Source organism: Engystomops pustulosus, chromosome 7, assembly GCF_040894005.1.
Source record: "Engystomops pustulosus chromosome 7, aEngPut4.maternal, whole genome shotgun sequence".
NCBI lineage: Eukaryota > Metazoa > Chordata > Amphibia > Anura > Leptodactylidae > Engystomops > Engystomops pustulosus.
Window position 1 is genome coordinate 98294528 of NC_092417.1, and position 21119 is coordinate 98315646.

General features: G+C 35.5%; 1 long non-coding RNA gene across 1 annotated transcript in view; it reads right to left on the reverse strand.

The window, feature by feature from the left end:
• Positions 1–21119, reverse strand: part of LOC140070628 (uncharacterized) — a 559504-nt gene that overhangs the window by 537679 nt on the left and 706 nt on the right. The gene's annotated exons all lie outside the window — the stretch shown is intronic.

Genomic DNA, 21119 nt, shown 5'->3' on the forward strand with positions numbered 1-21119 from the left:
TATTAATATATAGGACAAAAAATGCATTTAAGAATAGAGGTAGAATGTAACAGGTCACGGGCAAGGCCTAGCCCTAGGAAAAAAAAAAATCAGGTTACAGTATTTGTATTGGGGCCAGATGTTTCATTTTATGCTCATTCCAGCAGCGGAAGACCATAAATGTGGGTGCTGGGGCAATGCCTGGTGTCCCATTGCCGGACGGTGCCTCTGTTCATAAACCCAATGCAAAGTCCACATGTGCAAAACATTAAAAAAATAAAACAAAACAATATATACATTACCAACATATAATAGGATAATAGGAAAGGGGTTGGGACATGCGACATCTCAGAATATTAAGATTCTGCATCCTGTTTTTTTCACAACAAATACTAATATTATTGGTAATAGTTCTAAAATCATTACTGTTCATTCTCAGGGGGCATTCTCCCAATACTTTAGTACACTCTAGTTGGGTATGATCAAAACAATAACATCACATCTAGAATGGCAAAAAAAATCCTATGACCACTATCGCCAAAGATTCCAGACATCTCTCAATACATGCATTGTTGTTTATAAATGACTGCAGAAAAAAGTTGGATGTATTTATTTCTAAAGGCAATTCAGCATGGCTTTAACCCAACAAATGCTCCAGCTTCTTCTTCTATTTCAGAACTACTTGCTGTGAGAAAGTCACAAGCACCAAGGATGCAATAGCTAAGTTCTATAAGCACTGACTGCTCCGAATAGGCTTTTATTATAGTGACAGAGCTTCCATAAAGTCACACATATCTTGTAAAACATCAATATGGATTTGGGGAGTGCCTCATTGCTTTGGATTGCCTTCCAAAGTGAACACAGTGCAGGCACAAGACTTCTACAGGGTCAAGCTCTTGGTGCACCAATTAGCACATTAAAAAGGAGTAGTAAGGCAGAAATCCAAATCCTGCACAGTAATTTGTCAAGGTGTTGCTTGCAGCTGAAGGTTCTGGTGCTCAAACCCCAAATCAGGCATTATCGATGGAGGAAGACACAGCACCGAGAGGTTTAAATTCCAAAAGTCTTTATTCACATATCATACAGGCATATAAAAACGCAACGTTTCTATTCCCACTGAATGCTTCATAATGATTCAGTGGGAATCGAAATGTCACGTTTTTTATGCCTGGATGATGTGCGAATAAAGCCTTTCGGAATTTAAACCCCTCAGTGCTGTGGCTTCCATCGATAGTGCCCAATTAGCACCTAAGTGAATCTATTCAGAATCAATGTTTGGCAAATTCACACAATCATTGTCTCTAGAAAAGATATTTTAGTATTCAGAATAAGATAATGCATCTTCTGACAACAAAACCCATAGGGGGGATTTATCAAGTCCTAGAGAATGGTGTGCCATGATGACTCCTCCAACCACTTCAGATATTTCAACTGGTGTACTAGCCCGGATAAATCTCCTTCCCTGCCATTAACTGAATTGGGAAAACAGATAATAAAGCAGATGCAATATTGCTGAACTTTTATCAATGGAATCACTGATGAAACCATTGCATGCGGCCACAAGCTGAGCTGTTAAGACCAGGTGCGTAACAAACAGTAGGCTACCATAAAAGATGGCTACCCAGCCTAAGGTCTTTAGTGACTGACATGTTGAGCTAAAATGATTGATAATTGGTAATAATGACTGATAATTGGTTATGGGTTCTAGTTGAACATCTTGCCCCTTCCTGTAGCAGTACCTTGTGAATATCTTGAGGAAGGTTTACTATTAAAGATGCAACAGAGGGTACTTTTGTGCTTTGTACAATAAGTACAGATAGGCTGGATGCATTCTAGGACATGGTGACTATTTTACATGATTAGACATGCATTAGACATAATAGGGCAAATGTACTTACTTGGTCCCGTCGCGATCCCCGATTCGGACGGTCTGACGAGCATGAAGATCGTGTGCCCGAGTTCCTGCATCCGTCGCTTCTGCACCAAGGTCCGCCGGAGTTCACCTTCTTCTTGCTGGTGCTTGTGAGTGCGTGTCTTGCGACACAATTCTAAATGTTAAATCTTGTGCGTTGTCCAAATCCATCGGGTTGTCCGACGGCCCGCCCCCCCATTTCTGTCACGTGCAAGCCATCGCAATGCGGCGCAAAATGGAAATAGTCGGGAAACCCTTAGTAAATGAGCCCCAATAAGTAAGTGTGCTCCATAGTGGCAAGACCACAGGTGTCATGGGAAATAGACTATATCACTGCTCATTCTTGCTGGAGCAAATTCTATATAAAAACCACCCTAAATAGAGTTTATTTTCTATGCCGTGCTCCCATTTCTGTCGGAGGTATCTTATAATGTAATGTTAATGTATTGTAAGGATCTGGGTAAGATGAGTGGCACTGTGTCAGTGCAGGAGGTCCTTCAGGATCTAAATAAAGAGTCTTTGTGCTTTTTATGGTAAAAATAACCTGTTTTACCTTCTGAATGAAGTCTTTTTCAGCTCCTAAGAAGAGATAAGCTTTAATTGATGAGCCAATACAAGTGTGGCAAGATCATCAAATTGAACGGGATCCTCCTACACTTAGGCCACCTGCACACAGCCGTTGTATTTGGATGTGTGCTATCCGTTTTTTCCTGACACATTCATTTCCCAAGCACGTAAATGTGTTTTTCACTGATCTGTGTGGAGGCTATATAGAACTCAGAGCAGGTCCTATTCCTGCCCATGTTTGTGGCCTGTGCGTTGCCTTAGTAGTCTATGGGAACATAAAAAGTAGGGATGCAACATAGCGATATGTATATATTACTCTTTAAATAATCCAAATAATTTGCCAACATTCTGGTCCTATGAAAGACCTTTTCAAGTCAAATCTGAAGTAAGGAGCAAAGGTATTCAGTGTAGATGGATGCGGTGATATCTTTCTACATGTGTACAGACGTAGCAGAATTTTTTCCAACCCACCCAAATACTAATGGAGTCCTAGAATTGTCATGTTGCCATATACAACTATACTGTGGACATATCATACCTGAACACAATCTGAAGAAAAATATCCCAAATTTTGTACTCTATACTGTACATATGTATTGTGTACACCAAGGATGTATTCCACACATATCCTGTCATATGGACAGCCCTGTCTACCAGCAACAAAGTAGGAAACCATGTTATAAAGGTATTCATTCATTCTTCATTTTCTCTATTTATGATTTACCCTTATCTTATAAAGTGATCTGAAACAAAAGGACACTGCACTGAAACCCTGTTTTCCTTTCATTCACACAACCAGTGAACCCAGAACCTGAGAAGGCCTATTTATATGTGAACACATGTGTGGTGCTGTAAAATGAGCACAATCTACATGGAAGAAAAATCACACCAGCAGAATCTCAGTCTGGCAAAAGAACTCTTTGATGTCTGGATTCCAATTTACCCTCCAACCGAGTTCTGAGCATGGGATGATTATGCACAGGTCTCTCTGTCAAAAGATACATTCATTATGTGGTTTTTGATTTTTATTTTTTATACTTTTACATTTTCAGAAATATGGCTTTGCATGCACCTGCAAAATATTAATAATAATAAAAATAAATCTTTATTTATATAATGGCGTGATATCCTGCAGTGCTATATATATATATATATATATATATATATATATATATATATATATATATATATACATATATATATATATATATATACATCCATTCTATTAGTAATAAATAATACACTGTTATTTCATACAGTAATGCTTAGTAATTTTAGTAAGATTTCACTTTATTTTTAAAAATGTAATACACATATTTAAATTTTTTTACAGATCTAAAAAAAATATATATAAATAAATTACTTGCCCGCTGCTGCTCCTTAGTATTTGCAATATGGCCTCTTCAGCATTTTAATATTTATGTTCTTGACTTTTGCTGAATATAAATGACAAACTGGGATTTCAGATATTGTATGGAGCCTATAGAATATTTGATATAAGGCAATGACTTAAGGGCATGAGATAATCTGTGAAAGGAGCAGGGCTTGAATGATTAGTAAAAATAAATCTTATTTTACACCCACATATTAATGCTTGGTCCGTGTGCATCCATATAGAGATCAAATGTATTATAAAGCAAGTTCCTTATTTTATGCAGAAGAAAATGGCTTTTGTTAGGGTGTGGATTGGGAAAAAATAATGGTGTATCATCCTGTCATTAATAATATTTTAGACACCAATAATTATTAATGTTAGGCTTTTTAATGGTTTTAAAATCTTGTCTGGTTTGTAATACTGGTCCATTATTTTAAATGAATATGAGGTATTATATTTTATATTTTATGCCAATTTAAAATAACATTTAGGTAAAACAAAGTCAAATTTATCAAGCAACGAAATTGCTTATAATTTAGGCCTTGTTTTTCATATTTTATCAACATTTTTTATTTTCTACCTAGTATCTCTAACACTGTAGGATAATATTAGGAACACCACATGTAAAGAGCGCTGCAAGGAAGGAGGGAGGATGGGGCTTGGCATCTCCTCGTCTTAAAAAAGCATTTTTTATTTGTTTGATTTTTAAGGGCTGAAGTAACATCTGTAACGTAAGAAAGACGCATACAGAGCACTGCAGGGGTTTGGGGCTGTCACCTATTAGCTTAAAAAAAATCAGACGACTACAGCTGCTTATCAAATATTTTGCTGAGACTTACAATCTGCCTCAAATTGTATATAAAAAAGAATGTGAAATTTCTATTCCCAGATCCATAACCAAGGTAAAAACTCTCTTATCAATAGGCAGCAATTTTCTGTATTTCTATATATTTGTAACAATATGCATGACACATGATTTAAGAAAAAATATGAAAGTACAAAAATAGTGTTAGATTAATTTAAATAAATAATGTTAATCTCCATAAAGATGGCCATTATTGATCATATTGATTATGAATATTCATATCAAGCCTATATTATATTTGAACTACATTATGTCTTCTCACTATTGCCCTTCACATACAGTATTCAGGATGTATATATATATATATATATATATATATATATATATATACATATAGACTGCTAATGGAAATGCAATGTAAAAACAAGGCCCTGAATATTCTAATATCATAAAAAAGGAATAGTGTGCAATACACTGGACCTCTATGATGCTCTAAAAGAAAACATTTGCTTTCAATTATTTAAAAGGCCTTATAGTAAGATCCTGAATAAGTTAATGACAGATATAAAATATAGGAGGGCGTAGGGCAAATGTAAAACTGTTAATCTTAAATTTCTACAAACCTAAGTGTCATAGGCAGCGTGTTTGGTGCATCAAGCAGAACAAGAAGAGAATGAGGAGGTGTTTGTGAGGATGGAGGGGGTCCCAGACACTTGGGCTGTGTTTTTTTTGTGAATCCTTCTGAATATATTTCACAATTCATCAGTTTTGTCTTTCCTGCCACGAGTGAGGACAATCAGACCAGACACCCATTAGATTTTTCATGCAGTTTTTTTTCTCTTGTTTATGACATGTTGGCAGGGAGGATGGCAAGTCTGAAATCTTACCAAATGAGAAAAATGTCAAAAACTGAACTGACAGCTCACCGTTGCCATGGTGATAGGCGATATTGAAAAAAAAATAAAATATGATTCAGTTAATTCAAAAGGAATCAAGTTGGTTGTGTTTTTTCGTCGCCATCTAATACTGATGAAAAATGAATCTTGATATTTAGGTTTCATTTCCCTCAGTTCACAGGCATGTATTATGCTAGCGAAATAATGAGAAAGGCGGAAAAAAATAAAATTTTATATATATATATATATATATATATATATATATATATATATATATATAGAACAGGTACTATAAAAAAAAAATGAATCATAACCCATCTGGTAGCAGATAGGCCTGTAGAATTAATCCACAGATCATGTACAGCAGAAGTGTCTTTTGAAAGATAACCCATCTTTCCTGTTTTATCTGATTACCCAAGAAAGCGAGCTCAGAATTCAAAGTACATTGGTGTTTTATACACAAGGAAAATTGATGCAAGTGCAAATACAAGATCCTACATTGCATGAAGGCTCATTTCTAAAATCAGTCTCGCTTTTATCCTTCATTTTTGGAGTATTATAAATCGATGCATTGGTCAGTTCATTACATTATATAATTAATAATTATTATAATAATAATGTGCTTGTAATAATGACCAAATTAGGTTTTAGGCTAATCCTTTAGAAAGTAACAGGTAGCAAGGGAAAATTACAAGTTTCATATTTAATACCCCCTAGACAGTATTTAATGCGGCACAGAACAAATTAACAAGGGAAAGCTTGCTTTGAAGAAATTGCACCTAAATATTACACTAGGTCTTCTCTTGTTTGCTGGATAGGCTGCAGTGCCACCTACTGGGGGATATTAGGTAGTGTGCTATTAACCCTGATTCCATCATAATTTGTTTTATAGGATATCTGCTTCTATGAACAAATCACAGGGTTTTTTATGTTATTTCAGAACATTTTATTGGACATACTAAACCTTTGAATGTTATATATCTCAGATTGATAAGGGTCCAACTACCGCCACCCGAGCACCTAAGCAGATTTCATCAGTATAAAAGTCCTGAAACACCAAAAGCAAAACTTGATATTCCACATTAATATATTATTCTGTTTTACTAAATATTACAAATTATCTCAAGATCTTAGAATGAAAGGTACTTTGATAGACTATAAATACTGTAGGTTTATATGTATAGTGTTGTTTGTTTGGTATGTGCACAAACAATTCTAATAACATCAGGCAATAATAAATAGACTCCACATGGTAATGATAGTATGGTATTATGGAATAGATAATGAATATATACAGGGCTTGACCCCCTGTAATCTGGATGGGTCTAATCCAGTATAATTCTACATACCGGTACTCATGTTTGCTACCATCTATAAAAAGCTTCCCCAATGCTATGATATGCAGCATATATAACACTATCTACCTTCTATATTTGTATAGCAACATCAGAAAATTTTCACACATATTCAAAAATTTTGGAATATTTCACTATTCATTTTCACAATTTGTCGGCAACAGATAAAAAATTTTCTTGCTCAAAACATTTTTTTGAACTATGTATTTGAGTCCTTGAAGTCTTTCCTACCTGGTAATTACTATAAATGTGTCTTCTGCTGGTAAGTGGTAAACATCAAGTGAGAATGGGAGGAATATAAGCATCCAAAAGCCAAAAAGAAGAGTCATCTTTTAAATCATTTATCATTGCCATTACATATCATAATGATCATAAAACATAGAACACATTCAGCACTGCTTCATCGGTGTAGGTTTGCTACATTTATACATTGAGAAACTCATAGATCTACTTGTAGTTATGTGAAATGACTGATAACACATATGACAAACACATTACTATAGAAATATGGTAAGGCCATCATGTTTGAATATTTTAATTACACAAGCCATAGTTTATATATTGTAATATAGGCAGTCCCCGAGTTAAGTACAAGATAGGTTCCGGAGGTTTTTTCTTAAGTTGAATTTGTATGCAAGTCAAAACTGTATATTTTATAATTGGAGATCCAGACAAAAATTATTTTTCCCCAGTGACAATTGGAGTTTAAAAATTTTTTGCTGTAATGGGACCAAGGATTATCATAAAACATCATTACAGACCCCTTACAGCTGATCATTGCAGTCTGGGACTATAGTAAAGCATCCAGAGAGCTTCACCAAAGGTCACAGTGGGCAGAGGGGTCCATCTTTAACTAGGGGTCGTTTGTAAGTCGGGTTTCTTTAAATAGGGGACCGCCTGTAATTTAAAATATATTTACAATAAAAATCACGAAACCGTAGTGTATAATCAAAAGAAAGATGTTTCCCATCCAAAAAATAAAACATAAAAAGCAGTCGCACAGAACTTCAATATAGACAGGGCAGAGTTTCCATTATTCCTTTTATGCAATTTTTCAGCTCCCTGTACTGGAGATATTCTCCAATTTAGGGAGAAGAAAGGCTGTAAACACTTCACGGAAGTCCTGGAGGGAGGGGGTTGCTTTTTAATTTTATCTGTCAGTATACAGTATAATTCAGTCTATGTCTATCCATCTATTTCTATGTTTAGGCCAACATGAAACAAACTTCTGTATGATTGCACCCTGCATTTAAGGCACAGGATTGTAGATGTCAAATGTATACAACAGTATAAGGTAAATTTACCAAGTGTAAATGGTTTTGTAGCCTCTATTCTTACACAGGCCTTAATACTCCTTGTCCTGTAGTAGTGCCCTGTAACCCAGTTATGTATAGTATATAGTAAAGGTCTGGGAGCAGCCCATGTGTTCAATGATACTGAGAGAGCAGGCAGCTATTGTGGAGAGTTCCTTTATCTAGAAGCTAGACCACACATGCTTGCTCATTCATAGCCCTTCTACCAAGCATCATCTTTCTCCAGGGTTTTTAGAGGACTTCAGCCTGGGCGGTCTGCTGATAACTGAGAATAGAAGGGGCACGGGATCTTGTCAGAGCTGCACATAATAGGGCACGGCAGAAACCCATAAACTCACAGGAGACTGCAGAACATTCATGAAAACTGTTGGGCAATAGTTAAAGGTGCACACCTGATGCCAGGTAGAGTGCCATCATTAGGTCACTAAAATAGCAAAGCCGGGGGTTACATCCCCCCTTCCTTCTGGCATAAAACAGGGGATACCAGACACTGGCTGGCTGCAATCCAAAAATGCAGATTATAAAAACAAACCTTAAAAATCAGGGGAAACACCAGTCACTAATTGCTACCTGTGCACAATAATGACATGAAAACAGGTTTTTCCCTACAGGTATATGAAAACTATACAAAAACTTGCCATTTACCTTATGCTGTCAGTCAATGAATTATTGATAATTTCATATTACACTAAACTGAATCCTGAGGATATAAATTTTACAAAGCTGTAATAATAGTATAATGCAATTCCACAAAGAAATAGCGGAGAAGGTGAAGGAGAGTCTAGGCTTTTCTGTAAAATTCTGAAAAGCTAAATACATGATGCTTAGATAGATAATGGAAGAAATTGACAATATGCATAATATATAAAAAATAAAACATAGACAAAGGTGTTATTTACTTCTATCTGTAGCTACACCTCGTGCACAATCATGTATAACATCACAGACATCTATTTCTGACACCTGACAAACTTAGCTCTGCTACAGTGCATTATTTGTTGGCCAGCTGACTTCAAAAGCTCAGATATATCTTTGTGGCTGCCATTAAGTATCATAAAAATATCATTCTGGTGATTACACAGTATATATTCCTCATCGTAAAAGTATATATTGCAAAACCCTTTGAAGTAATGAATCTGCCTACCTACTATTTTATCTGTTTGATGCAATAATAGAAAGCAAATTCTAGGGAATCATTCCTCAGGCCTATAGTTGCCCGGTATCAGCCAAGTCTGTACCACACACAGTTGGTCCGGCCTGTATAAAATCTACAGAAGACCAAATGCTGGCCTGTAGGCTGAAGCCTGCTCATAGACCTTTAGAAGGGGAGTCCACCACTGAAATGTGCATGACCGGCAGAGATATATATGTCATGCTATTATACAGAGACAAGCTATCAAATGTCCCATTTATGCATCCAGCAGTATGATTTATTTTACATGCTCCCAAGAGTTTGCCAGCTTTTGCACAGAGCTCTAGCATCTTACACGATCATCAATGACATGTTACTTATAGCGAAACAGGATCCGACGACAACCTGACACCAAAAACGAACATGCGCCAAACTGTTGTAACAGTCACTCACTTACCACAGTGACAGAGTCTCCTGTGATCTGTACACCCTGCAATTTAGCAATACCCTGACAACATGTACTCTGCAAATGATAATAATCTGCAATGATCATAATAAGGATGATGTTAATGATACAATTAAAAATTCAATTATATTTCCAAATACGTGTTTAAGTAAGATCTGCGCATCAATCAGATGCATTTACATCATCGCTATTAATATGATGTGAATCACTTGTCAGCGAGGTAATTAAAGCCTTTGTTTAGCTAAATATGTTTTATCTTATCATAAAATATAGTAATTGACAGTCCTTTGGTTCTTTTCCGTAAATGTATTTTGCTGTGACATCTATTTGTCAGTGTATAATATTATTTCTAAAAAGTAATCTATAATTATAGGTGTAAAGTACATATTAACAGGCTTCATTATATTGTTACCAGTGTCATATCTTGGGTTATTTTACAATACCTTATCATCTTGATCACACCAGACCACCAAAATTTATTATGTCACTTGAAAAGAAAACATATTTTTAAATTTTTAATGCAACATTCTAAGATTACCATAGACAACACCATAAAATCTATACTTAAACACAGCAGAAAATGTTCAATATTGTAATTAAAAAGATTTTAAATCTTTCTTTTTAAATACAGGCTTTTAATAAGTGTGGAAATAAAATCAGTGAAGATCTCGTAACCTTGGCCTAAACACTGATATCTGACTAATCTCAAATAAACTTTTTACAGCCAGATTTATAAATAGATTTGCACTCTTTCCATATCTATGTTGATTACCTTTTTATTAAAAAAAATGTTCATATATAATTTTTTTATTAAAGTTGTAATATATCTGTTCATTAAAAATATTATAAATTATTATAAGGATTATTACTTATTCCTATTTTTAAACGTAGGAGTAATTCCTACCAGTACTTAACAATAAATTCCCAATTATACTAAAATATGTTAAATATATATTATAATAGAATTTTTATTTTCTTAATAAAAGCCATTAACTTCTATTTTCATAAAAAAAAAACAAGGACACACTAGAAAAAAGCAATAATTTGACTAAAAAGATCAGATTCTGCTAATGATCTGGATTTTGAAGACTTAAGCATGACTTTAATATGTTTTTTAAGTGTTTCATTATAATTGAGCAAGTGTTAAAGTGTTTGAGGTTGTCCCAGCTGTTCCCGAACATAAAGCCTCACTCCCAGTAACAGCTTTCGTTACACATTTTTGTAGAGGGCTTTCTACAGCTATATGATAAGCTTTTGCATATTTTTATGTCACTTTCATATTGAAATTAAACTCTGTCATATAGATTGCTCCTTTTCACACTGCATCTGGCGCTAGCATTGCCTGAAAAAAACGAATCGGAATTTGTGATTGAAAATGTGATACCTAACTCATTTGTAGGCGTTTATTTCACATTCCAATCCTAGTGATATATGTTGCATATTGCATGGATTCTTTCACTTTTTCACATCATTTTATGTTGAGAAATTATACGAAAAAAAAAAAAGTCAAGGTTTCCCCATCAATCTGTTCTCAATAACCCAAAATGAAAATGGGAGTAGATTAGAAATGTTTGCAAATCTATTAAAATAGAAAATCAAAGATTTTGAGGCAGAAGCTTTGCTTTTTTCTGTGATCATCTTATATTTCTACACCATGATTTTCCATCCGATCATGCATGTAAGAGAAAATGCCATGAGAAGGCCTATAAATCTCTGAGACAGGATGTAGTAAAGACACAGATCTGGAAAATGGTAAGATAAATTTCCGCTGTACTAAAAGAATTACACTGTGGTGTACAAAATTCTTAAAAATAAATGCCTGGCCCGGTCACTGCTACTTACTGCTGCAATCCCACCAGACTAAACAATTTTGGGAGATGATTCTTGGTAAGAGAGGTGAGCACGAACTCCATGGTCACTCTGGCTGAAATTCAAAAATCTTGTATGTAGATGGAAAAAACTTTTCAACCACCACTGTAGCACTTCACCAATCTGGGCTTTATGGCAGATAGAATACTTTACTCCGTAAAGGACATATCTCTGGCTTTTCCAAAAAATGTACCTTAAGGACTTTTCTGGCTATGTGAAACAATATTCTCTGATCTGATTAACCAAAAATGTAGCTTATGGGCCTCAAGTCAAAGTATTATGTCTTAAAGAGCCTACGCAACACTCATCACCTCCTCATCATCATCCAACAGTAAAATAAAATAGTGGCAACACCAAGCTCAGAAGAGGGGGTCAGTGGCATGAACATGTAAACTGGTCAGAGTTTACTGAATGTGAATAGAGCATAATACAGAGATATTCTGAATAAAATCCTGATTCAGAATGCTCTAGAACTTAGAATGGGCAAAAAGTTCACCAACAAGACCAGGAAATGGCTATTCACCAACAGTCCCTATCCATCATCACAATCCCCACAGTAAAATATAATAGTGGCTACACCATGCTCAGAGGAGGAGGTCAGTGGAATAAGCATGTAGACTGGTCTGAGCTTACTGAATGTGAATAAAACAAAATAAAGAAATATTCTGAATGAAAACCTGATGCAGAATGCCCTTAGATAATGTACATGTGGGAATGCAAGACAGATTCTGAATGTCCATATCTCCTTTTAAGTTCTATAGGTTGAACTTTACACATTACAATATGGATCTGGAAGATCATAATAGTTTTTCTTACAGTATCATTTCTAAAAACATTATACCTAAAGTATAACACTGTATGTAAGATATACACACATATTATTTATATATATATATATATATGTAATTATTTTTCTTTAAATAAAATATTATTATGGGTGCAGACGTTTTACAGTCACAAAAAAATAAAAGTAGTAAAAAAATAAAAAGGAAGTAGTCACAAAAAAGACACTTTTCCTTATCCATGTGGCCTCCTGGTCTCATTTTTTCATCAATCAGTATTCCAGAAGTTGGACCCCAATGATCTCGCACTTATTCATCATCTTGTCACAAGAGGATAAATATTTTACATAGGACTACCCCTACATCTAGAAGGACTGATAAAACTGAGCAACTTAAAGGTAAATACATAATAAACATAATAGAATACAACTGAAAAATGCCCAGGTCATATAAGCGCCTGGGGTTTCCATTGCATGGACACTTCATCTACAAGGCCATATGTTTAGCTCATATGTTAGACAGTAGCTGATAGATTCTCTTTAAGAGCATTGCATTTTGGTATGTTCAGGTACCATTAAAATCTATACTTAAGGCTTCAACTCAAAGTCATCTGAGACAAATGTGACTGTGTTGTCATGACCTTCACAAGTCACACAGAAGGAAAGGAGGACTTCAACACAAAGCCAGCATGAATGAGCACTTGTAAATATTGCTTTTGAGTGGCACTTTGTGCTTCTACATAGTGTAGTACAAGCATAGTGGAACACAATTATCCTATGCCATGCAATATCTATAAAACATTTCTGATATTAGTAATGTTATATGTAATCGTTGGATGCATTAGAAGATGATATTAATAGGGGGAGAGGGAAAATTGGAAGTTAAAGGCAGTACTTTATACAGTGAGGTACATTTGTCAAAAACTGCACTATGTGCACTTTGCCTGTTTAGTGTGCAGGTTGCACCAGATTCAGGAATTGTACATTTTCATGTTCTTCAAGAATCTGGCACCCCCTGTACTGGTCCGACAGTGCATACCAACTTTTTTTTGGTACTGCTTTAACATGGGGTGTGTGACACACCTCTATTGGACACTGCATGATAAATGTGGTACGTGGTGCAACTGTGCAGCGGAACGCCCCTTTATGTGCAGAAATTTGTGTCAGGCATAGTGCAGCCATGACACAAATGAGTTGCGTGTGACACATATGTGGCACTTATTTTATGTGCAAGCAGTCTGCACATAAAAGAATGTGCAAAATATTACAGAAAATTCCTTATTAAATGTGCCCCAGTCAGTTTTCATATGGTCTCCAAAAGTCACACCAGACTATACTGTACATTATAATACTAGTAATGTTACCTGTACCCAAATAATACTATAATACTATTGCATAATAGTGTATAGCCATTAGCTAGGTGACTATATGGTTACTTTAATGCATCAATCTATCAATATTCTTCACTTGCAGGGGTTTTCCAACTCATTGCTGCTTGAATGCAACATTGACATCTGACTTTGCACTGAAAAGTGTCTGTACAAGTTTTGGATTGCAGCTGCACTGTGTCTGACAAGACTGAAATCTGAATCTAGAGGGGTTTTGTTAATGCTTAGTTGTAGTTTGCGCCACATTTATTACTACATGCGCCAAAATTCTGCAGCATGAGCAAAATACACCCCACAAAGTGCACAATCCACAGGCAAACTGCACATAGTGTAGTTTGCACTAGTTTTGATAAATGTGGCCAATGTGAGTAAATTAAATATGTTAAACTTAACTTTTTAATTTTTTTACTTGCTTTAGAAAATCTAAGTGATCAGATTTGATCTTGAAAAGTACCTGTCATAAAATGTTCCATTTTCATGCAGCTCCACCACAATGGATATGAAATATTATATAGTTATCATTGAAATTAATAGGCTGACCATGCAATGCACAGATGTGCCAGGTCCTCTAGAGCTATCGCTAGTCTTCACATCCATTGTCTGCTTTGGATAATAGATGGGAGTGCTGAATACATCCTGTCGCCCATCCTACTTATTTACTCAAAATGTTCCTATCAAAGAATTTGAGAACCAGGCAATCAATTTAAAGCAGTACTCCAGTTGTTTTATTTATAATGTACATTTAAAAGAAAATCTACCATTGAAATCGAGTCAGATAAACCAGGGGCACTTACTCATAGATCCAGGCACCATGACTGTGACAATCTTCTTAAATTTGTTATCCATAGCCTCCTTTTTTCTAAAATAATTTTTTTAATTATGCTAATGAGCCTGAGGTGCTTTGGTGGGTTTTTCCAGAGTCTCTCACTGATGTCTCTTTGCTGGTTTTACAATGAAGGAAGGAGGACATGAATAACAAATATAGGAAGATTACCACAGTCACAGTGCCTGGATGCCTGGATCTAAGAGTAAGTGGCACTGGTTTATCATGATGGATTTTGATGGTAGGTTTTCTTTAACCACATATATACATTCATCAGAAGAAAAAAAAGATTAAAAAATGGGGCCATTTATGCAACACCTATAGTTTGGATGAAACTGGGTCATGCAACTGGTCAATGATCTCAAGCACACCAGCAACTCTACAACAGAATGGCTAAAAACATTTAAGAAAGCTTTTACAATCACCCAGTTATAGTCCAGACCTCAACCCAGCCGAGATGCTGTGACGGAACCATAACAGATGTACTGATAAAAGCTTATAAAGTCATACAGAAAATTATAATTTCAAGTTATTCACTGGCAACACTTCATTTTTACACTTTGAGTATAGATAATGACAAAGTGGAAACTGTTGTGTGTACTGTCTTTTTCTCATGGCTTCATTGAGTTTGGTAAAAATTTCTTTTGACTTAAGTCATGTTACTTTGTGGTGACCCTCAGAGAATTACATGTCTTTCACTTGTCTCACAAAGGTCATTTTTAAATAAGGAGCTTACATCCCAGCCATCGTTAGTGTATATTTATGGTGTCTTAGATTGTTGAGGAGAATATAATGAGAATAATAATAGGTGTCCATGTGATGCTGAGGCATCATGGGACATATAGCAGAGCACAGAGATACAGGAATCCAACAGCCAAGATAGAGTCTAATTAAAATCTGCTGAACAACGCTTTGATGGATTTTGAGGTCTTGTGATTTAACCATTGTAATTTGTTCAACCTTACTCTGTGCACTAAAATTTATAACACATGCTGACAGACATGTCCCCAACCAGGCTTCTAGGAGATATTAACCAAGCAGTAAGTCAGTATAATTAAAATGCAGGAAGTCAGTATAAAATCTAGTATAAAGGGTTGCAATGTTCTCCATTTGCTTTGTTTCCAATGTGTTGAAAGAAGACATCTTTGGATAAACCTGCACAGTCCATGGATATAAATGGAGCATCATCATATATAGAAAATATTAAAACAATACCAAAGAGGTGTCTACTCTACATAGACCTGAGCAACTGTATATAAGCTGCCTTTTTTGAAAAGGCGTATTGTTGATATATTGTCAAAATACATTGCTTTTTAATGGGGTGGGGGGGACATATTTCATCCCAGGACCCTGATTTTGTAAACCCTGGCACTGAATCCAGCCTAATGCAGCATAAATGGGTCATGTAAGCTGTTGAATGATAGGGGAAATGATAGGGGAAAAGTTGTATTGAAGCCTAAAACTTAACCTGTGCACTGAGTTTCGGCAATTCTTTTATATACATTGCAATAAGGGCAGGGGTGCAGGGATTAAGAAAATGGTAAAGTGCTTCTTAAAGAGGCTTAGTGCACAGTTTTTAAGAAAGTGCTATTTGAAGTATTTACACAGTCTTATAAGAACTGAAATACATGCAATCCCCTCTTTTACCCTTCCAATCTGATAAGCATGTAGGTGTGATCCATAGCGAGGACCAGGGAAACTGGTATAAAAAATCTCAATATGATCTCTGCAGTGAACCACCAGACTAAAGGCTGCTTTAAATCAATGTATAGTCTGTATCCTGCCCAATGTGTTGATTTTGGCTTCTGTTGAGCTGTTTGGATATTGAAGATAAGACTGAAATGCTTCTAAAATGTACTGTATGTCTAAACAGTCTTCAGTTCACCTTAAGAGGAAATATGTCATATATAAGAAAGACAATCACATCAGATAAGTCTCTTAAAAAAGATTACCAATGTTCAAAGATCAATGGATCTAATTTAAGATTTGTAGTACTCGAAATCTCTGAAACAATGTTGACATGGGTGGCCCCCTACCACTCTCTTACCAACCATTTTTTGCATACATCGACAGTGAATATCGGAAAAACATTAAAGAACTTAATTTATGCAAGTTTTTTTAAAGAGAGCGATCCTTATTATTTTTTTAAGTTTCTCCTTCAAATTGTTAGACTTTTGGATTGAACTGGTCAAATTCCTGTCATTTTCACTAGAAAATATTATGCCATTAGGAATAAAGAGTAATATCAACAAGTTTCATTGTCTTTGGAAAGGATATACTATATTGTGGTGACTTATAGCATTTTGTATCTATAATAATGACAGATTTGTCATTATTGAATTTAAGATAATATCTAATAATAATATCAGGCCTAATGAACTAAAGGACCCATACAATGCAAAGGCACCCAATAAGGGGAACAAACACAGGACAATAAAATGAAACTACACAGGAGAAACAAGGCAGGTGCAATAATATACAACAATATATACAACTAATGAAGAAACTGTGAATACATTATCAATTACTTAAAAACAAACATCTATATCTCACATACTCATCAATCACGGTGAAGAGTATCATTCTGAGGGATCTCAAGTCGATGGACATGCAGCTGCTCTGCATAGAAATGACACTAACAATCTGTCGACATAGAGAAACTAAGATGTCACTTTTGTTTACTGTGATAATCTGTTCAATTAACTGCAATCTTCAATATGTAAATTGACTTAATTGGTGTATAATCAGTGTTCACCGACTACCATATGTACTAATTACGTTTATGTATGCTCTATTATTGAGTTATGTGGATTATTTCACACCAGTATAAGGCTATATATACATATATATACTTTTCTTTGCTTTTGCAATTTTGCCCCAATTTTTCAGAAAATTGGAACCTACGAACGCTACCATAATTTTGCCACAATTTTTTCATAAAATTGCAATCTCTGAACTCTACCCATAAATTACTCATTTCTGTAAGGTATACAGCAGTTTTACAAAACTGCCTAGTAAAGATATTCCCATACTGTATATCTGTGTACCTCCATATTCTTTATTATATTAGTATTGCAACAATTTCCTTAATGGGAGAATATTGGGTTTCCAGAATGCACTACATAGGAATATGGATTTCATAGTATAGACCACTGGAGACTCCATTGTCCACAGAAACTGTCTCCAGGAACCCTTCAGTTAAGCATATGGTACATGTATTCTTGTATATATGATTTTAAACTTCTCTATTTGAATAGGCGTTCTGAAAACCCAGTTCACAACTGTGTCACATCCGTCTGCTGCAATGTACACAGTGCCAATATCTCAATTTGTGCTCCCCCAATTCCAACATACAAATCAACCTATAATCATTAGTTCTAAAAAGGGTGGCAATACACAGAGGAGGAAATTGTAAATAAGATATGTTTCCTGATGTATCTATCAGAGTTACTTGGCTATTATGAAAAGAAATGCTCCTCTCTGCATTAAGTAACAGAGGAGCTGCACTTCCTGCCTAAGCAATTAAAATTCTATGAAGCGCCAGTTCTCAATAAAAAAAAGCAAAAAAAAGAATAAAAGTTGCTTAAGTTTCAAGCCACAAGGTGCCCCATTCAGGATTTTCGTTACAAAGTGAAAAACACGAAGGAGGGCCCCAATTGTGCTCTAACAATGGCCGTCCTCTTATAATGAGAGCGAGCAGACATTTTTCCCTTTTGAAGCGAGTATTTCATACATCAGAATCACTAAAAAGCACAGCTTCTCTCCAGCAGTATCTGATAAGGAGAGGTTGCACAATTTGTTTCCTCAATGCTTTCGTGAATAACAAAGATAACCAGCTTTAAAATCCACTAACAACACATTATTTAAAAAAATTGAATCTGAGAGAAGACTTGAGACCTCCACCAAAGACAATATACAGCTGGGTTTAGTAAAGCCCTCATAAATATTACATTACTGGTGCTATATCCATTCAGGAGCTGCAGACTAATATAACACTTCACTAAAAAACTATGTTAGCATGTGAACCCCCTCACCACCACCTCACCATCACCAATCTATGCAATCCCCCATTTCAAGCTTTAGAAGATAATAAATGGATGTTCCAGAATTTAAATACAATGTCAGGGGGCTTTATTCTTGCTAATTCTATAAAACGACCCTCTGGATGGAAAGGTCGTCTGGGCAGGGCCCTGGATATCCTTTGTGTCTGTCTGCTATGATATACGTCAGCAATGACAAACCATTTATCTAGCTGAGTGTCTGCTTTGTCCACCACCATGCACTGTGCTGCCAATCTGCTCTATAAATAAAGTATAATTATTCACATTGACTATGGGGGGATGATTGGATGGAGTAATTTGCCCATTTCGGGTTGGTTTGGGTGGTATGACAAATATTTTCCTGAACTTATAAAAATCTAGTAAGGACAAGCCTAGGGAGAAGAGGATAAAACATGATATCTTTTATGAGAGTCATGAATATTTCTGCCTATTTTTATGAAACTCATTAGAGTGCTAGCATATGTGGAAGCATAACCAATTTGTGGCATGCAAAAGCTTAGAAGGGTTCCTGATCTGTAACATAACAGCCAGCACATCACAACATGGAAAGGCTGGAACATTTGTGCTGGTAGTTTGAAGGAAAACACAACATTTTACAAGCTTTTTATAAAGCCATATGTTACTATTTCTGGAATAGCATGTTTATGATGGAAACAAAGAGTTGACATAATATCATAAATTAGGGGAAAATGGTAATAATTATATCCATCCATAAAACACACACACATATATTCTTTGAGTGGTGTCTGCATAGTTAGATAGAAACCTGCGTAAGATAGATAGATAGATAGATAGATAGATAGTTCTGACCCAGTGGATGGCATCCTACTTTATCTGCATCATCTAATCATGGACTCGGGAAATGAACACAGTCACGTATGATAAATAAAATTCTAAAATACCAGAGTTCTCCTGGAAGTGCAAAGGTTAAAAGCCCCTGCAACATATTCCTGTAGTAATCATATTATGATAAAGTGGCAGCTGTTTTGCCAGTATTTTTGTTACGCGACTCAAAAGCTATATCAGCTCTCAAATCCATGGCGAATTGCAAGGCGCTGTATCCAGTATGGGCGAGGAATATTATTTTTTTTCCATTGACTGTATTTTCACAGTGCAGAATAGTTAATAGCATGAGCTGCTTCATGTGTGCTCTTAAACATAGGTGTATATGACTGCCCACAGGTCTCTTTATGCATTGTGACAGCTAAATAATTGTGGTGTAACAGAAAAAAAATGAAAAAAGGCACCATACATGCGAGTGGGGAAAAAAAGCAATATAAGTCCCTCAAACATCTCAGCAACATTAAGTGTGTATTCGCAGCAGTGTTGAGCTGAACACTAGACTCGCTCATCAAACACCTCCGGGCTCGGCTATGTAATAGAAACAAATTGGCAATGACTGCCCAAGCAAGTAACACAGGCCTACTGATTTGTAGATTGATAGTGATGCCTAATGATCCCCTTGGGCAGATCAATAGCACCAAATCCTCATTGCTGCCTTTCTTCTTTATTGGCACTGCACAGTTCTGAGAGAACAGTAAAACATCACTCCAGGACTAAAATCAGGTGAAACTGCTGTGAAGTGAAGACTTTTCTCTTCTTGGCCATTGTATATAAGAAGGTGTGGAAGCAGTGACAGTGTAGGACTTCTTAACATGTAACTTCCAGTCTAAACAATATAACTAATATCTAGCATCTATAAATAAACGGTCTCATTAAAGCGCTGAAGGTTTAATAAACTGTCACAGAATGTCACGATTCTCTCATGCAGTCTACAGATGTAGGGGTGCTCAGTATGTCAACATAGTATCATTGAGATGGTCTCTTAAAGTGGTGATATTGAATTGTTTTGTTCCTTATTTTGCCACCAACTATGGATACTTAATAGCTCTGCTACATCTGCATCATATAAGTAACCAAACATAATTTATGCAAATATTTCCTCTGATTATTTTAATGTTCTATACATATGTTATAAACAAGCATAATTTTATGTTATTGTACATGTTACCTTAGTATTGTATGAATGGTCCAATATATTATATTAGAGTGGTAATGAACCATAATATTTACAAAGTGGTATGTATTTATGACTTTTAAACAAATATTTTTTACTATGCTAAAAAGAATTTTGGGGAACTTTTTATTATTATTATTATTTTTATATCAGTCATAACTGGGTGTTTAATTTAACCAGTAATATTGAGCCGGCATATGTTAATTATGTATGTATAATACATTTCTGTAGCTTTCTGAATGCAAATAAAGGGATAAAGATGGAGCCTCCTGTTAGATGGAGTGATCATCCTTGTCATCATCATCATCATTATCATTGTAATCTAAACATTCTGATGAACAGGCAGAGAGCAGACAGAAGATGCTTTACATCCCTGCTTG